At 37.6% G+C, this 16,122-nt stretch overlaps 1 long non-coding RNA gene across 1 annotated transcript; it reads left to right on the plus strand.

Moving 5' to 3' along the window:
* Window positions 1-782: 782 nt before the first annotated feature.
* Window positions 783-2,940, plus strand: LOC136007359 (uncharacterized). The gene is made up of 3 exons (XR_010609657.1): window positions 783-1,118; window positions 1,854-1,989; window positions 2,571-2,940. It is a non-coding gene; the product is annotated as an uncharacterized LOC136007359 (long non-coding RNA).
* The last annotated feature ends 13,182 nt before the right edge of the window (window positions 2,941-16,122 follow it).

Raw genomic sequence — 16,122 nt, forward strand, 5'->3', positions numbered from 1 at the left:
CTCTCACATAATTGCGGAAACCACAACTGTAAACTGACTGCAGCACCCTTCAAAGGGAACTTAATTTCATGCTGTGAGTGGTGTAACATAACTTGCTGTTTGGTACTTAATAACAATTTCAGTTTAGGGGTAATGATTTCATATTTAAAGTCCCATTAAGAAAATAAACACCTTTAAACTGACCACTCAGATCACTTAACAGTGGTGTCTGTTCAGTAGAAAGACTTTATGCATTTTATCCTCTTTCTTTTGGGTTTTTGAGGCCCTCTATCTGGTAGTAAGCTTTAACAAATTGTCTGTGTGAGACCTTAAGGCTACTCATGAAATTCAGGAAGACTCAGAGCTACTTACTTACATACATAAAATTGCATCAGATGACCTGCGAGGAACAGGTACCATTGCAAATTCAAGTTACTCTTAAGATTCCTGTCAGCAATTTCAGCCCTTTCTTGCAAAAGCAACCAAATAAAGTATTACTCAAACATCTGTCAGCAGAGACTTGAGGGTCTAACCCTCAGCTAAGCTAGAAACCCGTAATGAAGGACAGCTGGTCCAAACTGCTTCTGCTTACGTGAGGCTTCAGCACTTCTTTGATGTATAGGTAGGTCATGTTTGTGACAATATAATTTCCTAGAAGTAATCTGTCTAACATAATTTATGCAGTCTGCTTAACTTCTTTTCGTTAGACAGCTTTGTTATTTATCTTCAGATTCTTAAAATACTCTTGTGTCCTAATGTATCATGTCTTTCTTTAAAACTGCTAAAAATTGCTGTGCTAGTCTTTATACTTATAAAGCAATGAGGTATTTCATAATTTCCAAGCTAAGCAGAAGCCTTCTGATCTCCTTTCCATATCCCTGTCCTCTAGCAAGGCAGTAGAGCCCACTTCCTTCTCTAAAATGGTAAGCATTCCAGCATTTATCCGTAATATTCCCTGTGGCTTTTTCCTCTGCTTTATTTTAATGTGCATACATGCTAAGAGCTGGGTTTTTTTTCCCCCTTTAGATTCACCTTGTTTCCAGGTACTTGGATGCTTCCAGAGGTTTTTGAAAGCTCAGGATGATCAAAAAGTTGAGAACTAAGAAAAACTGAGATTTTACATTGCATTTCCAAACGAGGTAAAAGGGGGAAAGTGAAAGGCTGTTCTTAAGAGAACAGTGGATAATTATTGTCATTTCAGTAGATGGTTTAACTGACAAGAGATGGGATAGTTAATTTACTTGGAAAAAACATAAGAAGACGATTAACAATTGTTTACAGTGCATGACACATCTTATAATTACTATTATTATACTAGCAGTAACCTGAACCTCACTGTTGTTTTGGGAGGTGGTGGGGGATCCACATCCCCCAGAAAACAGTGTCTTTGGGATCTTTTGGGTCTCTCACACACCACATCATCCCTGCTTTTAAATTAAATTACTATTTAGAAGCTTAAATATAAATACCTAATGGCTGAAGCTGTTGCTGAACCTGAAGATTTTTTTAATTTTTTTTTTTTTTTACATTGCTGTTCATTTTACTGTTCAAATTTGACTTTTGCAGATTTCTTACATTGCAAACCTCCTGTGTTTTCTCTTTTGTGGCTTTCCTGTTAGGATCCCTGAGTCTTTGTTTCAAATGCCATGTAGAAACTGTTGAACAGGATATTTTTTTGAAAGTGAATATATACAACCAGGGTCCTTAGTTTCTCAACCTTGTATCTAGAAACCCTAATGGAACTAGAATCAGGGTTAGCTGTCATATAAAACTGTCACCTTCCTCAAAAAAGCATAGAAAGCTTTTGTAGGTGGAAAGTGGTTCATTGGTGTGAAAAATCTTGTATAACGCTGAGTAATACCTGACCATTTCAGGAATTCTTTAATGTGAATCCACGCTAAAATATTACTTCCATGTTTGAGGGCGAGTTTGCTACAGCAGGGCCACGTTTTTGCTTCTGAGACCATGATGGAGAGGTGACCCTAAGAGTTGCTGACTTACGGTGTGTAGGTAAATTAATTTTTTGTTTTTATTCCAATGTCTCTATCCCTATATTAATTTTTTATTTTTTTTTTTTTTTCATATCTCTGGGCATTGTTTTAGGTTACCTTGTCCCTTCTTAGCATGTGTGAATATGACTCTAAAGCCTGAAGCACAAAGATATATCTGAGGTGGTTTGTTTGGGTGGGTCTTTTTTTTTTTTTTTGGTTTTGTTTTGTTGTTGTTTGTTCTTTGTGTTTTTTTTTTTTAATTGTGTTTTTTTTTGTGGGTTTTTTTTTTGGTTTCTTTGGTTTTGGTTTTTCTTTTTTTTTTTTTTTAATAACAAACCCTGAAGGTGGTTCAAAAACCTCTGTGAATTTTATGCAGACTTTTTGCTTCTTTGTAAATTTAATTAGGCTTTCTGTACAGCTTTCATGCTTGAAAACTACATGAGATTTGAAGTGCATATATGAATTGCGGTTCTGTGTGTGGAGGGGCTTTGCAGTGTTCTGCTGTTGATGAAGTAGCTTGAACTATGCCAACCCTTACTTTAACAGTGACCTTTTCAAAATTTGCTAGTGTTTACTGACAGTAGCTTTTTATGTTGCTAGGAAATAAGTCTTAACCTCTGTGCCTGGCAAAATCTTGGAGCAGATTCTCCTGGAAACCATGCTAAGGCACATGAAAACCCAGGTGCTTGGTGACAGCCAGCATGGCTTCAGTAAGGGGAAATCCTGCCTGACCAATTTGGTGGCCTTCTATGATGGAGCTACGGAACTGATGGACAGGGGTAGAGCAGTTGATGTCATCTACCTGGACTTGTGCAGAGCATTCGACACTGTCCCACACGACATCCTTGTCTCTAAATTGGAGAGACATCAATTTGATGGATGGACCACTCAGTGGATAAAGAACTGGCTGGACGGCCGCACACAAAAAGTTGTGGTCAATGGCTCAATGTCTGGCTGGAGACCGGTAACGAGTGGTGTCCCTCAGGGATCGGTTTTGGGACCGGTCTTGTTTAACATCTTCATCGCTGGCATGGACAGTGGGATTGAGTGCACCCTCAGCAAGTTTGCCGATGACACCAAGCTGTGTGGTTCGGTTGATACGCTGGAGGGAAGGAATGCCATCCAGAGGGACCTTGACACGCTTGTGAGGTGGGCCGATACCAACCTTATGAAGTTTAACCATGCCAAGTGCAAGGTCCTACACCTGGGTTGGAGCAATTGCAGGCACAGCCAGAGGTTGGGCAGAGAAGAGATTCAGAGCAGCCCTGTGGAGAAGGACTTGGGGGTGTTGGTCGATGAGAAACTGCACATGACCTGGCTTTAGTGTGTGCTCGCAACCCCGACAGCCAACTTTATCCTGGGCTACATCAAGAGGAGCGTGACCAGCAGGTCGAAGGAAGTGATCCTGCCCTTCTACTCTGCTCTTGTGAGACCTCACCTGGAGTATTTCGTGCAGTTCTGGTGTCCTCAACATAAAAAGGACATGGAACTGTTGGAACAAGTCCAGAGGAGGGCCACGAGGATGATCAGAGGACTGAAGCACCTTCTGTATGAAGATAGGCTGAGAAAGTTGAGGCTGTTCATCCTGGAGAAGAGAAGGCTACATGGAGACCTCATAGCAGCCTTCCAGTATCTGAAGGGGGCCTGTAAGGATGCTGGGGAGGCACTCTTCATTAGGGACTGTAGTGATAGGACAAGGGGTAATGGGTTCAAACTTAAAACAGGGGAAGTTTAGATTGGATATAAAGAAGAAATTCTTTCCTGTTAGAGTGGTGAGGCACTGGAATGGGTTGCCCAGGGAGGGTGTGAATGCGCCATCCCTGGCGGTGTTCAAGGACAGGTTGGAGAGAGCCTTGGGCGATATGGTTTAGCGTGAAGTGTCCCTGCCCATGGCAGGACGGTTGGAACTAGATGATCTTAAGGTCCTTTCCAACCCTAACTCTTCTATGGTTCTATGATTCTATATTCAGAAAAGAAAATAGTTTATAATTGTTACATGTCCCGCAAACTTCTTTGAATAGCTATTCCTGTGGATGTTGCAGGTATATCTTTGCTGATGTAAAATAACCAAGTTCATTAACATGTAAGCTTTGTCATCTTTCTCACACATGCTAATAAATTTATATTTTAATCAATAGAAAAATGTTACTTGACAACATATTTTTCTCACTGAAAATGTTCCACTTCTGGAAATTGCCAAGGGCTGTTTAAATCCATTTCTAAATGCACAACAGATCGAAGACCCCAAACTGGCAGTGATAAACACGTTAGTGTAATTTTGTTACCTATTCTGAGGTGCAATCTAAATAAAAAACTCAACAAGAAACATACTGTCCTGGGTTCAGCAGTAGCTGTCTTTTTTTGATCCTTAGTAGCTGGTGCAGTGCTGTGTTTTTGACTTTTGGCCTGGGAACAGAGCTGGTAACACCGATGTTTTTAGTTACTGCTCAAATGTTTAGACTGGCCATAGGACTTTGTGAGTTTCATGCTCTGCCAGGGAGGAGGGGAAGCCGGGAGGAAGCAGAGACAGGACATCTGACCCAAACTATCCAAAGAGGTATTCCATACCACAGCACGTCATGCCCACTATATAAACTGGGGGCAGTTACCCTGAAGGGTTAGATCACTGCTTCATTGGGCTGGGTATTGGTTGGCAGGTGGTGAGCGGTTGTATTCTCTTCCCTTGTTATTTCTCTTATCATTATTATTATTGGTGGTAGCAGTACTGGTTTGTGTTGTACCTTAGTTACTGGACTGTTCTTATCTCAACCTGTGGGAGTTACATTCTTTCGATTCTCCTACCCATCCCTCCAGGACCGGGAGTGGTGGGGTGGGGGAAGGAAAGAAAGAGGGGAGGGGAGTAGAAACTGTGTGGCTGACTGGGTTTAAACCAAGACAGTTCTTTTGGTGTATCCATTCCTTCCCCCTCTACAGTATGTAAAAGTTCTGACTGGGCTGGGCCAGCCCTGTTGGCACATCCTCTAGTCTTGACCAACCAGGTGGCCTTTGGCAAATTGACTCGATTCACCCTCTCCTTCAGCAGTTTCTGCAATTTGTCATCGAGGACTCCATCCAGCTGGCCCTGGACATTGCTGAATGAGAAAAGTGGCCACTACTTTATAGTGACTCATGGATGGTGAAAATCTGACTGACCCTGGCTAGCTCAGTTGTTAGAGCATGAGACTTAATGTCAGGGTTGTGGGTTTGAGCACCCCGTTGGGTGCCAAAAAGAACTGTTGTGATTTAAACCCAGTCAGCCACACAGTTTCTACTCCCCCCCTCTTTTTTTCCTTCCCCCCACCCCTCCCTGCTCCCAGAGGGATAGGGAGGAGAATCAAAATAATGTAACTCCATGGCTTGAGATAAGAGCAGTCCAGTAACTAAGGTATAACACAAACCACTACTGCTACCACCAATAATAACGATAAGAGAAATAATAAGGGAAGAGAACACAATACCACCCACCAAAACGAGCCCAACCGAGAAGAGAATGCCGTTCCGGGTAACTCCCAGTTACCTCCCTGGGCATGACGTGCTGTGGCATGGAATACCTCTTTGACTAGTTTGGGTCAGGTGTCCTGTCTCTGCTTCCTCCCGGCTTCTCCTCGTCCCTGGCAGAGCATGAGGCTCACAAAGTCCTATGGCCAGTCTAAACATCTGAGCAGTAACTAAAAACATCAGTGTTACCAGCTCTGTTCCCAGGCCAAAAGTCAAAAACAGAGCGCCGCACCAGCTACTAAGAAGGATCAAGAAATGACTGCTACTGCTGAACCCAGGACCCATACCAACAAAATTCTTCTGTAATTTCTCCTCCTTGTTTTTCTCTTCGTAAAAATAACCAGGTTTGTAATAGCCAGACAAATTACTGATGCACAGTACTCCAGCATGTTTTCTACTTTTAATATTTAGTACTACTCTCATTATGTTCTTGATAGTATATTTTACATATTTACCATATATTTGGAAGACATTCACATTGTGGTACACACCTGTGGTTGAATCATGTGAATAACAGGTGTCAAGCACAGAGCAGATCTCAATCTTGCTAACTAATTTTCAGAACTGTGAATGAGGAGGAAACTCTAGAAAGTACTGCCTGTTCATGTATGTGTATGTGTACCAGTCCATTTTCTAAAGCTAGGAAACCTGAACTGATATAAGAATCTGAAATACCATAAGGAAATTTGGATGGTTAAATTATTTGTACTCTACACTTGGAACTCAGTAGGCTAAATACAACACAGAACCCATGGTAACTGACAGAAGTGCAGATAAAATGTTAACACTATTCCATATAATTTAAGTCCAAACTATTGGGGCTTTTTTTTTTTTTTTTTTAATACTTTTAAGTACTTTTAAGTACTTTAAAAAAAAAAAAAAAGGAAAATTTGAAGAATTGTTAGTTTTACTAAAGCAAATGCTATTAAATGTCTATTGAGACTAAATCAGAATGGTCAAAAAATAATCACTCTAAAAGTAACTGGGCTATTTTCATTCAATGAGTTACCTAATAGTGGATATTTTACTGTTTCCAAATATTAAACTCTCAGCATTTCTAGTGGAAATCTCCATTACCCATCTGTTGTTCTGAGGTAAATATAAAGACAAATGTACGTATTTATAAATTTTTAGAGAAAGCAATCTCTGGTCAAGGAATGTCTTGGCTGGTGTGAACAGTATATGAGCATTATTCAGGCAGTCTACCTCAGCATCGTGTCTGTAGAGAATTTTAGTTATTTTTTCTTCTAATTAAGTAAACTTGAATTATATCACTGAACCTTTACCTTCCTGGAATTGAAACATAGAATATAATATGACTGACTGAGTTGCTTGCTAATCAAAGCTATCTGTCAAGATAATGAGGGAGGTTTTTCCAGTGTGAGGGAATGGGATGGGAGGATAGGGGAGACATTCAGAACCTCATTGAAAGTAGAAACATGATTAGTGGGTACAGGGCTTGGGAGCATTTGCATTAGGGTTGGCAGAGAAGAAGTTTTGCACTCTACGTTCAGTACTGATGTTTGAGACTTAATTGTTTATATTTGTCATGCTGAGCTGTTTTATATGCTCACTAGGCATGTTTTGCTGATACATGGTAACCACAGAATAGCTATTGACTTAAATTGGAAGAAAACTGCAAGCTCTAATTTAAACTGAATTGTTACTTTAAGGTGAAAATTTCACTTGCTTACTGCAATACTTACAACTAAGTATGCAATTTGGGTGCTGTTTAGCCCTCATTTATCACTTTTGCATACCCCTTTTACAGCTGGATTTTGAAATCCGGTTTTAAAGTTTATTTAACATGCCTTCCAGAAAGTAAATATGTCAGTAAGTTTTGGTTTATTTTACGTACTCATTCTTTAAGGTAGTTTAACTTAGTACAAACCGATGCTGCATTCAAACTTTATTTGGAATTGGTCAAGACTAGTTTATTTCAGATTATGGAAAGTGATTCAGAAACACCTGGAGCCAAGATTTATATCCTTACCTAAATTCTGAAAGCACTGTGTTTTTATAGCTCTTCAGAGGAAAGGCAGGAACTGCATTAACACCTGTTAGAGCAACAGTTAATGCAATGCTGACTAGAACTTCAAAACCCCAATATTAATGTTAAACTGTGAAGGGGGACAAAAAAGAATGTTTTATTTTTAATGCAGGAAATTATTTTTCTCCTTTTGAAAAAAAATCAGTAAAATTTTTAGGCATTTAAGGGACATTATATTAATGCAAACAGTCTTGCTTCTTTATTTTCTGTTGTATTGGTATTGAAAATGAAGACCCTGGGGTACTTCTGAAAGTGATTAATGGGAATAATTATGTGCAGATTTTAAATCCTCACAGATTATGTACCCCACTTGGAGACATGGAAACTCTTTTATTTCTTAAAGAATTGAAATATCTCTTTCCTACTGAAAGTTACCTTGTGCTTTGCTTTTTATTGTAGCAGAGATTCATGTCCAATATGTCAGAAATCTAGCTTTCAAGTTGCATGGATTTTAAAATATCTGACTTTGAGTGCCTTTGTATAGTAATGCTACATCAATTGGAAAAAAGTTGTGTCTGTGTAAACCTGTACTGATGTTTAAATTCTTCTTCAGAGATGATGAAAATTACACTGTGTATGGCCTCAGGCTCCATAATCTACACTGTGTAATTCCCTTGCTTGAAGTAGATAGTGGAAGGCTGCTAGTTATAGAAATTTGGTCAGGTTTCAGCACTCCAGGTGGCTTTTTCAAGGTTTAAGATAGTGCAATGATGCCATCTTTTACTTTCTTCACCAAATTTCAGTCATCCAGAGTTGTTGTTCATCACTGACAGCACTCTATTCAGTATCATTTCACTTGAGTTAGGGTTATAAATCATACTGTGCAATTTCTCTGAAGAGTATAAAACCATTCCAACACTACATCTGTTAAGAATATAATGCTAGTCTTTCCATGCAGCAAAACGCTGAAGATTTAATCATAACAGCACCATTTAGAGGTGTCCGTTCATGTATTTGGATACTTTAACTATGAAAGATTGGTTGCTTCCTGAATGAGAAACAAATACATCATGGGGCAATCTCTTCTATCCAAGCTATTTTCTCTATGAAATGGAATTTTGAGGTATAGTTTTTTAAAATACCTTCAGGAGCTTGAAAGCAACAAGTGTTTCCAGTATTTCTACAGCTGTGTGAAATGGTTTGCATATAAAAATGAAGGTGATGAATTATGGTTTCAAAAAAGGCACAAGCAGATTCTGTTAATACTTTCAGCAAAAGTTGGTTTTGTAACTTTCTTGAAGAGCATAAAACTCGGGTAACAATTGCTACAAAATACATGAAAATTATATATTGGGTTTTTAACTTATTTTTGTAACAACATTGCATTATTTTTGTCTGCCTCCCTAAATATGTTCTGGAGAAAAAGAAATTTCTTCAAGTATTGGAGTGAACAGACAGGAGTTGACAAATCTGTCTCTAAATAGACCATACTCTCTTCTTTTCTGCTGCCTAAATTCCCAAGACTAATTTATACATTCTGTTGTCCCCCTTTTCCTGTATCCTCATCTCCACTTAGTCTAGTTTGTACTATGAGCAGGTACCTTTTGTAGCCAGTGTGATATTAGCTCTCTTTTACACGTTTTAAGTCTTCTTTACCGAAGAAATATTTTTTACATGCCTTTTGTAATATGTAAGTCTTTGGGTACTGTTATATTTAAAAAAATCCTCTGTGCTCGTTCTTACCCCCTTTAGAGCATTGATTCAAAACCTGCTGAAAAGCTTTATTTGGTCACAATTCAGAGAAGTGGGGTTTTTTCTGTTGTTGCTTTTGTTGGTTTTGGTTGGTGTTTTGTTTATGGTTTTTGTACGTTATGTGTGGTTATTTTTCCCCATTAAGCCATTTTCTGTTCTTTTCTGAATGTGCAACTATCCCATTTGAAGATTATGTTGTAATGCTTATGGATGATTTCACATTATTTTTTCCTTAATGTAAATATTGAATACTGGATTTCAGAATAATTAATTTTGTGCTAAATATAAGTCTTTTACAATGCTTTTTTACGTTGTCATTTGGCCTAGAATTGGAACATGTAAGATTATAATAGATGTACTGGGCAGGGCAGTTGTCAAGATGTTAAAAGAGAATAGGTTTCAGAAAGTATGTTACAGCAAAAAGTAAAGTCTTGTGATTAGGGGAGAGGTAATTTTTGTAAGGTGATGTCTATCTTGGTAAGCACTGCAGTAAAACTAGGTCTTTGGGGTGAAGTAGTTGGTAATATGGTCCCGTAGACTGAATACCTATCAGTAGTTGAATATTTTAACTGCCCCTCAACAGTTGGCAAACTGTTGCTTTTGTTAAATCTGAGCAATTTAACACTCCAAAGGTATCTGAAAATTTGTCAAATATATGACAAGAAATGAAACCAAATCTAGTACTTCTTGTGAGGTTAGCATGCAGTTAGTGGCAAATTAATTTCATATATATCCTGTCATTTTATCATGGTTTGTACTTCTAATTTTACACTGTAACTGTAGTTTGGACAAAATGATGCCTAATGTGCAGGGTTGCAGACTTCTATAAAATATTTTCAGAGAAAAAACATTTCCTGCTGTTTGCCTTGCTCTTCTTGGCATATATGTTTATTATTCATGTATCTTTCAAGAACTGAATTGTTTTCACTGATTAAATTAAGTCATGAAATGTTCTCTTCTCTGGGGTCAGGAAGGAAAGGCATGGGAACATCTTAAACTGGCTTTGCTGACTGAAGACAAGACAATATGTCATGTAACTATGCCTTAATACAGATGTTTGGATTCTTTTGTATTCCTTTGAGGGAGAAGCCAATCATGTGCTTAAGCAGTTCTGCAGCACCACTAAACTTTTTAGATGTAAAATTATAATTCATTGGACTGTGGAGTCCTTCACAGTTCCTGTCAGAATTAAGTACTCTCAACAGTACAAAGGAGATTAATTGTTATAAATCATTTTAATACTTTTGCATATAGCCCCGAACATAAGGCTGCGTATTGTCCTAACAAGCAATTAAGGTATTAAAATAAGGTTGTATGTAAAAAGCAAAAAAACTACCCAAGCAAACCATTTACATATCACCCAAAAAGTAAGAAGTACTTTGGTAATACTTTGGAGACAAGTCTGCATGTTACTTTTTTTCTTTTCTCTCCATGAACATCTTGGAAACAAAAGCATAGATTCATCACCCTTGGCCAAAGAATTCCTGTTCAGTAAAGACATTTTATGGGGAATTAACTTGTCTCCCTGCTACTATGCACTTGGATTTCAAGTGCATACCAGGTGCTTTCCTGACTTGGGACCTCTATCAACACATAAATACAGAGGAAAACAGGTAAGATTATAAAGTGAGTTTTAAATAATAGCTTAAAGTAGAAAGATGGTAAGATGGGGGAAAGCTGCTTAAGGAAGATCATTGTATGATAGATATTTCCATGCAGTATGTGTGTGTATTTGCTGTTATCCATCTTAGGCAGTCTTTGCCAAGAGAGATTACTTGTGTCAAATTGCTTTCCTCTGGTTTACTTTAAATTAAACTGGTTTATTCATTTTGTCTCCATTCAAATGGCATAAACCCAATTAAAAAGCGGATGCCTTTATTTTCAGAGAGCATGTTTGCTTCATCTACTTTTTTCTAACCCATTTCATGTTTTCTTTTTAACTTCTCTTTTTTCAGTTGTCTTTTGAACATATGCTCACCTGCTTCAGTGGATCCAAAGCTAGTAATAAAAACACCCCTAAATATATAACAGATGCAGAAGTGAATATAAGTGGAAACAGTTGAATAAGGGAAGCAGACCCAGAGCTGTCATCAAGGTCTTCACAGTCACTAGATTTTTTTTCACCTGCTCATGCAGTGCTTGCTCAAGATCTGTTGGCAGTGACTATGTATTTCATATCTCACCATTTTTTTTTTCTCCTCAACCTCACAGGCTTTTCCTGAGAGTTTGTGACTATATTAGATTCATCTTTAAATCCTACTAAATGTGCTAAACAACGTTAAATGGTTGCCATTAAAAAGGCAAATTTATATGCTGCCAATACTGATGTAGGGCCTCCTTCTAAAGTTTGTTCCTGGAGGCTCTCTGGAAATCTTCCAGCTTGTGAGAGTCTGGTGTGGAAGGGTGTGTGTCAGCTTGGTGAGTGGAGAACTGAAGAGCTAGGAGTTCTTGGGTTTGTTTTCCTATATAAACAAAATGCATTTTGTAAAGAAAGGTGGAAATACCAGTTGGCAAATGTATTTTATGCAGTGTTTTGAATCTGAGGTGTGATACATACAGAATCAATTAAAAATATCATGACCCTGGGTCATCATGACTTAACAGCAAAAGAAATTGCATTTGTCTTTCTTCACAAATGTGTTTGCAAGCAATTGATGCTTGCTGTTCTCTGACACATTCCACATATGAGAGTTGTGTTTACAGAGATGTTTCTAGATGTGTGAAGAAACTTCTGGGCAAGATGGCTTTAAGCAGGGTGCAGAGAAGTTTTGATTTGGTTACAAAAGTAAGGATTCCAGATATTATGATAACTGGATTATTATTTTATATGCATTCATTTCCTTTCAGAAGTGTTCTTAGATCCTGCTAAATACACCAGGCTTTGTTGCCTTTTGTACTCTGAATACAAAGAAGAATATAGACATATCAACACAAGCTTAACAGTCTCTGATTTGAGATAATAAAAACAATTATATGCTTCATTGTGATCCTTATCTCCATTTCTAGGTTGTAATAATGTAGCTGGACAGCGAACTCATCGTAAAAGGATCGTCTCAGTGGCATACCAGCATGATTCTATTAAGTTAAAAAAGAACACTTAAACGAAACCAAATTGACAAATTGCTTTTAAATTCTGCCTACATAGACATAAGGATCTTTTTAGAAGCCTTTTCAGGGACGTGTTTGGACTGTCTCCGTCAGCGGCATAGAGTTCCCTGTTCCCTAACACAGAGTACAGACAGAAAAAACACTTTGGTCACCTTCCCTTTCTCTATCCCCTTACCCCTATTCACACGAAGTGAAATGCAGCATTCCAGCAAATAGTCACAGGGGATTTTTTCAGCCAAATTAAACAATAGCATTCTGGTGCGTGTTCAAAGGCATTTCGTAATTTTTGGTGCTGATTGAATTGGTCTATCTGTGTTCAATATGAGTGCTTAATTTTCCTTCCAGAACTGAGCTGCAGGGTCTTCTGGGTCTTCTGCTTTCTATTCCATAAGACCTCTTGAAACAACATTTTTTTCTTTGTTGTGCAATGTAGTGATCACTTGCCTGTGCAGAGACAGAGCAGGACAGTAGTGAAAGTTAGTTTGGTGGTGGCTTGTGAAACTGCTGCTCTTGTTATACTGTGTACTTCCTTTCCCTCTGCTGAACATATGCCTTTAAATATAAAGTTCAAACTAGCTTTGCCATAGAGACCCATTTCTCTGTTTGTGGACAGATGCTTTGTCCACTGGGCATACAGGCAATTTATAAGTAGAACTTTCCTTTGTTTGCAGCCTCGTTAGTTCTGTATGGTTCCAAAACTCTAAATATGCTTAGAAATAACTGTGCACTAAAACATATGGATCCAAGTGCTGACCTCAGTTACATCACTGTAAATCTAGACAGTAACTGTTATCATTTGGATTTATGCTAGTGCTATTAAAATGAGTGATTTATTAGTGATGAACAGAGTTTTTATGGCCACGTCAGTCTTGCACAAGTTTATAAGGTTGTTTAAGTACCAATACTCACAAGTTTAACTCTTTCTTTTATTATGTGTAAAGAAGTCTTTGGCAGGTCCTTCATTGTGCAGTAAGTGAATGGTATCTAGAATATATTAATTAAAAGTCCCCTTATTTGAGGAAATGGCTTGTTGGACTTTCTTTAGTATCTGGCACACAGTCCTTAATGCAATTTTTTGTTGGTTTTTTTTTTTTGGTTTTTTTTTTGTTTGTTTTGTTTGGTTTTTTTTAGTTTAGATTTAGTTTTTTAGTTGTTGTTTGATGGATGTATCACTATTGCATGATAATATCTTTGGCTCAAAGGAAGAGTGTTAGCAAGACAGTGAGCATGTCTATAATTTCTTTCAGGGATACGGATGTGCAAGTGTTCCCTGTGATATATTTTTGTCCACTTACAGAAATTGTAACCAACATTCATCAGCAAGAGCAGAGGGGGCCGCAGGGAAAGCTTGTTTCAGGGATGTTGATTGTGATTCAGAATACATACTGCTGTTAGGTCTATTGTGTTTCTATTCACAGCTCTTTGTGTTGTTTCAAGCTGCACTGAAAAGGAGATATATAGATTTGCATATGTAGAAAGAATAATATAGGAGAATGATAATCAGGCTGTAAAAACTTTTGTCTTTGATAAACACTTTAAATATGTGTTGAGCATAAAATGCTGTGATTTTATGTCTTTTAAATAGTCTCTAAATAAATTAGTATTTTAGGATATACTTAATTACTACATTAATGAACACTTTGAACATTGTAAACATTCTGTAATGTGCAAAACTGAGGCTCTTGTGAGAAAACTGCCAGTAAGATATGAATTTAGAGGTCACAGGGAAGGCAGTAATGACTTCTCTTGTAAGACCTGATACAGCACCATTTAAGCCTGTGGCAATGCTGTCTTATGCAGTTATCGCTGACTCTCTGAATAAACCATACAATTTCTCTTTAAATGAGCACCACTGTCAGTTCAGATTTAGGAGAATTTGAAGGCTCAAGCTGTATTTATGGACCTGAGCACAACAAAATCATAACTTTTAGGAGGAATGCTTTAAGAATAAATCTTTTAAAGAATGTCCTTGATCTCTGCATCCTGAAGAACTGTTCAGCGTCTAAGAGTATAGCACAGAAAGAATTGTGTACCGTTGTATCATTAATATGATACATGTAGAAACATGTAGAAAGTAGGATTTTTTCTGAGACACATATATGATAAATGCGAAGTCAAGGCCCTAAAGCAGGCCAGAAATACTTAGCTCTCATGATGTCTACAGCTTTTCAGAATAGATCCTACTTTTACTGAAAAAAAAAAAAAATACTGTAAGCGGCTATTCTTGTCTTGATACACATGCATAAAAGTTCTATAAGTTCCCAAGTATCTGTGAGAAATTATGCAAGCCTACTGTGGGGAAAAGGGGCACAAAATCCCCTAAAGGTAGGTGTTTAAATGATACAGAGAAATTATGAACTAATATAAAATCCTTGTTGAGGATGCATAAGAAAGCATGGAGCCATAGTCTTTTCAGACACACAGAATCAATAGATCTAAAATACTGAAGTGATTTCTGATGTCCAGCTCTAAGTCAATAAAAATAGATCTTCAGATTTTTATGTATGAAAACTGGGCTTATAGAATAATAATGGCCATCAGGAGGATGCTGCACATTTGCAGACCTGCCATTCTCAGTGCTGGTATGCTGTCCATATGTTTCTGTCTGCAATTTTGAGACCACTAAGGCTGCATAACAAAAGCTTTTGTTCATCCAGCCTCTGAGTAGCCTCTGTCTGTTCTGACTACAAACAAGGTAGTTTGGAATTTGTGTTGTGGGATTGCTTTGCAGTCAGCTGTCGCCGTTTGCTCAGCACACTAGTTTAATTCTGTTCTGAATTGAAGGAAAGCATTAAAGATGTCCTGAAGTAGTTTTAAAAGTAGGAAACAGGAAGACCTATCATAACTGGTAGCATTATTCTTGGATGTTTGTTCTTGACTTAAATGTCTTTGGAAGAAGGGACATGTAGCAACCTAGATAGAACTGCTAATTGTTTAAATTTTTGTTTAAGAGTACATTGCTTCCATGAAAAACCCACCATGTTGTCATCTCTGCATGAATGAATGAGGAATAAGAAAATGGCATGAGGGCAGAGAAGAGCAGTCTTCGAATTAGAAGTGGTTTAGTCAAAATCTTGGAGGGTACCATTTGGTTTTACTTTCTGGCTTGGTTTTTTTTTTTCTTGTTTTCCTTCTAAAACCTCAAGAAACAGGAAGACTTTTGAAGGACAAAGTCTTCAGCTTGCATTCATTACAGAATATCAGCATTCCAATTTATAGTTTGAAAAAAATATTTGAAAATTAAAATAGGAACATGAAACTTTTCAGCTACTTTTTAACATTAAATGCAACTTTGTAGGCAACTACAGAAAAGTGCATTCTCTGAAAAAAAAATTAAATTGTTATTCTCCAAAGCCAAACAAGCTTTGATAGACTTGAAGAGAGTTACATAGCGTAGCAGAGTCCTTAGAGATATTCTACAAATGATTCATTGTTTCAGACCCAGATATATTCCAATTCATGCAGCATGTTACCTGAGTGAGTAGAAAGCATTATAGAACCAAGAGAGTTAATTACTTGTTGCAAAATATTTCTTTGGTTCTAATTCTCTACAGTAAAACTGACGTAAAGTCGACAAATCTAAGTTGAAGCCGGAAAGTATGGTACCTGCTATTCAATGCATCACCATTAATTTGATATTTGGACACTCGAAAACTATTTGGAATCAATAGTGGAGTAAATTTTGGTGAATTTGTCCTGTTGCTTTAGTTTTTGAGGAGGTTGATTTTCTTTTACAGCCTGGGAGCTCCAAATCAAAACCTCTAAGATGTTTGGCATTAGTAGGTATAGAACAATTTTACCTAT

This window comes from Lathamus discolor, chromosome 1, assembly GCF_037157495.1.
Source record: "Lathamus discolor isolate bLatDis1 chromosome 1, bLatDis1.hap1, whole genome shotgun sequence".
NCBI lineage: Eukaryota > Metazoa > Chordata > Aves > Psittaciformes > Psittacidae > Lathamus > Lathamus discolor.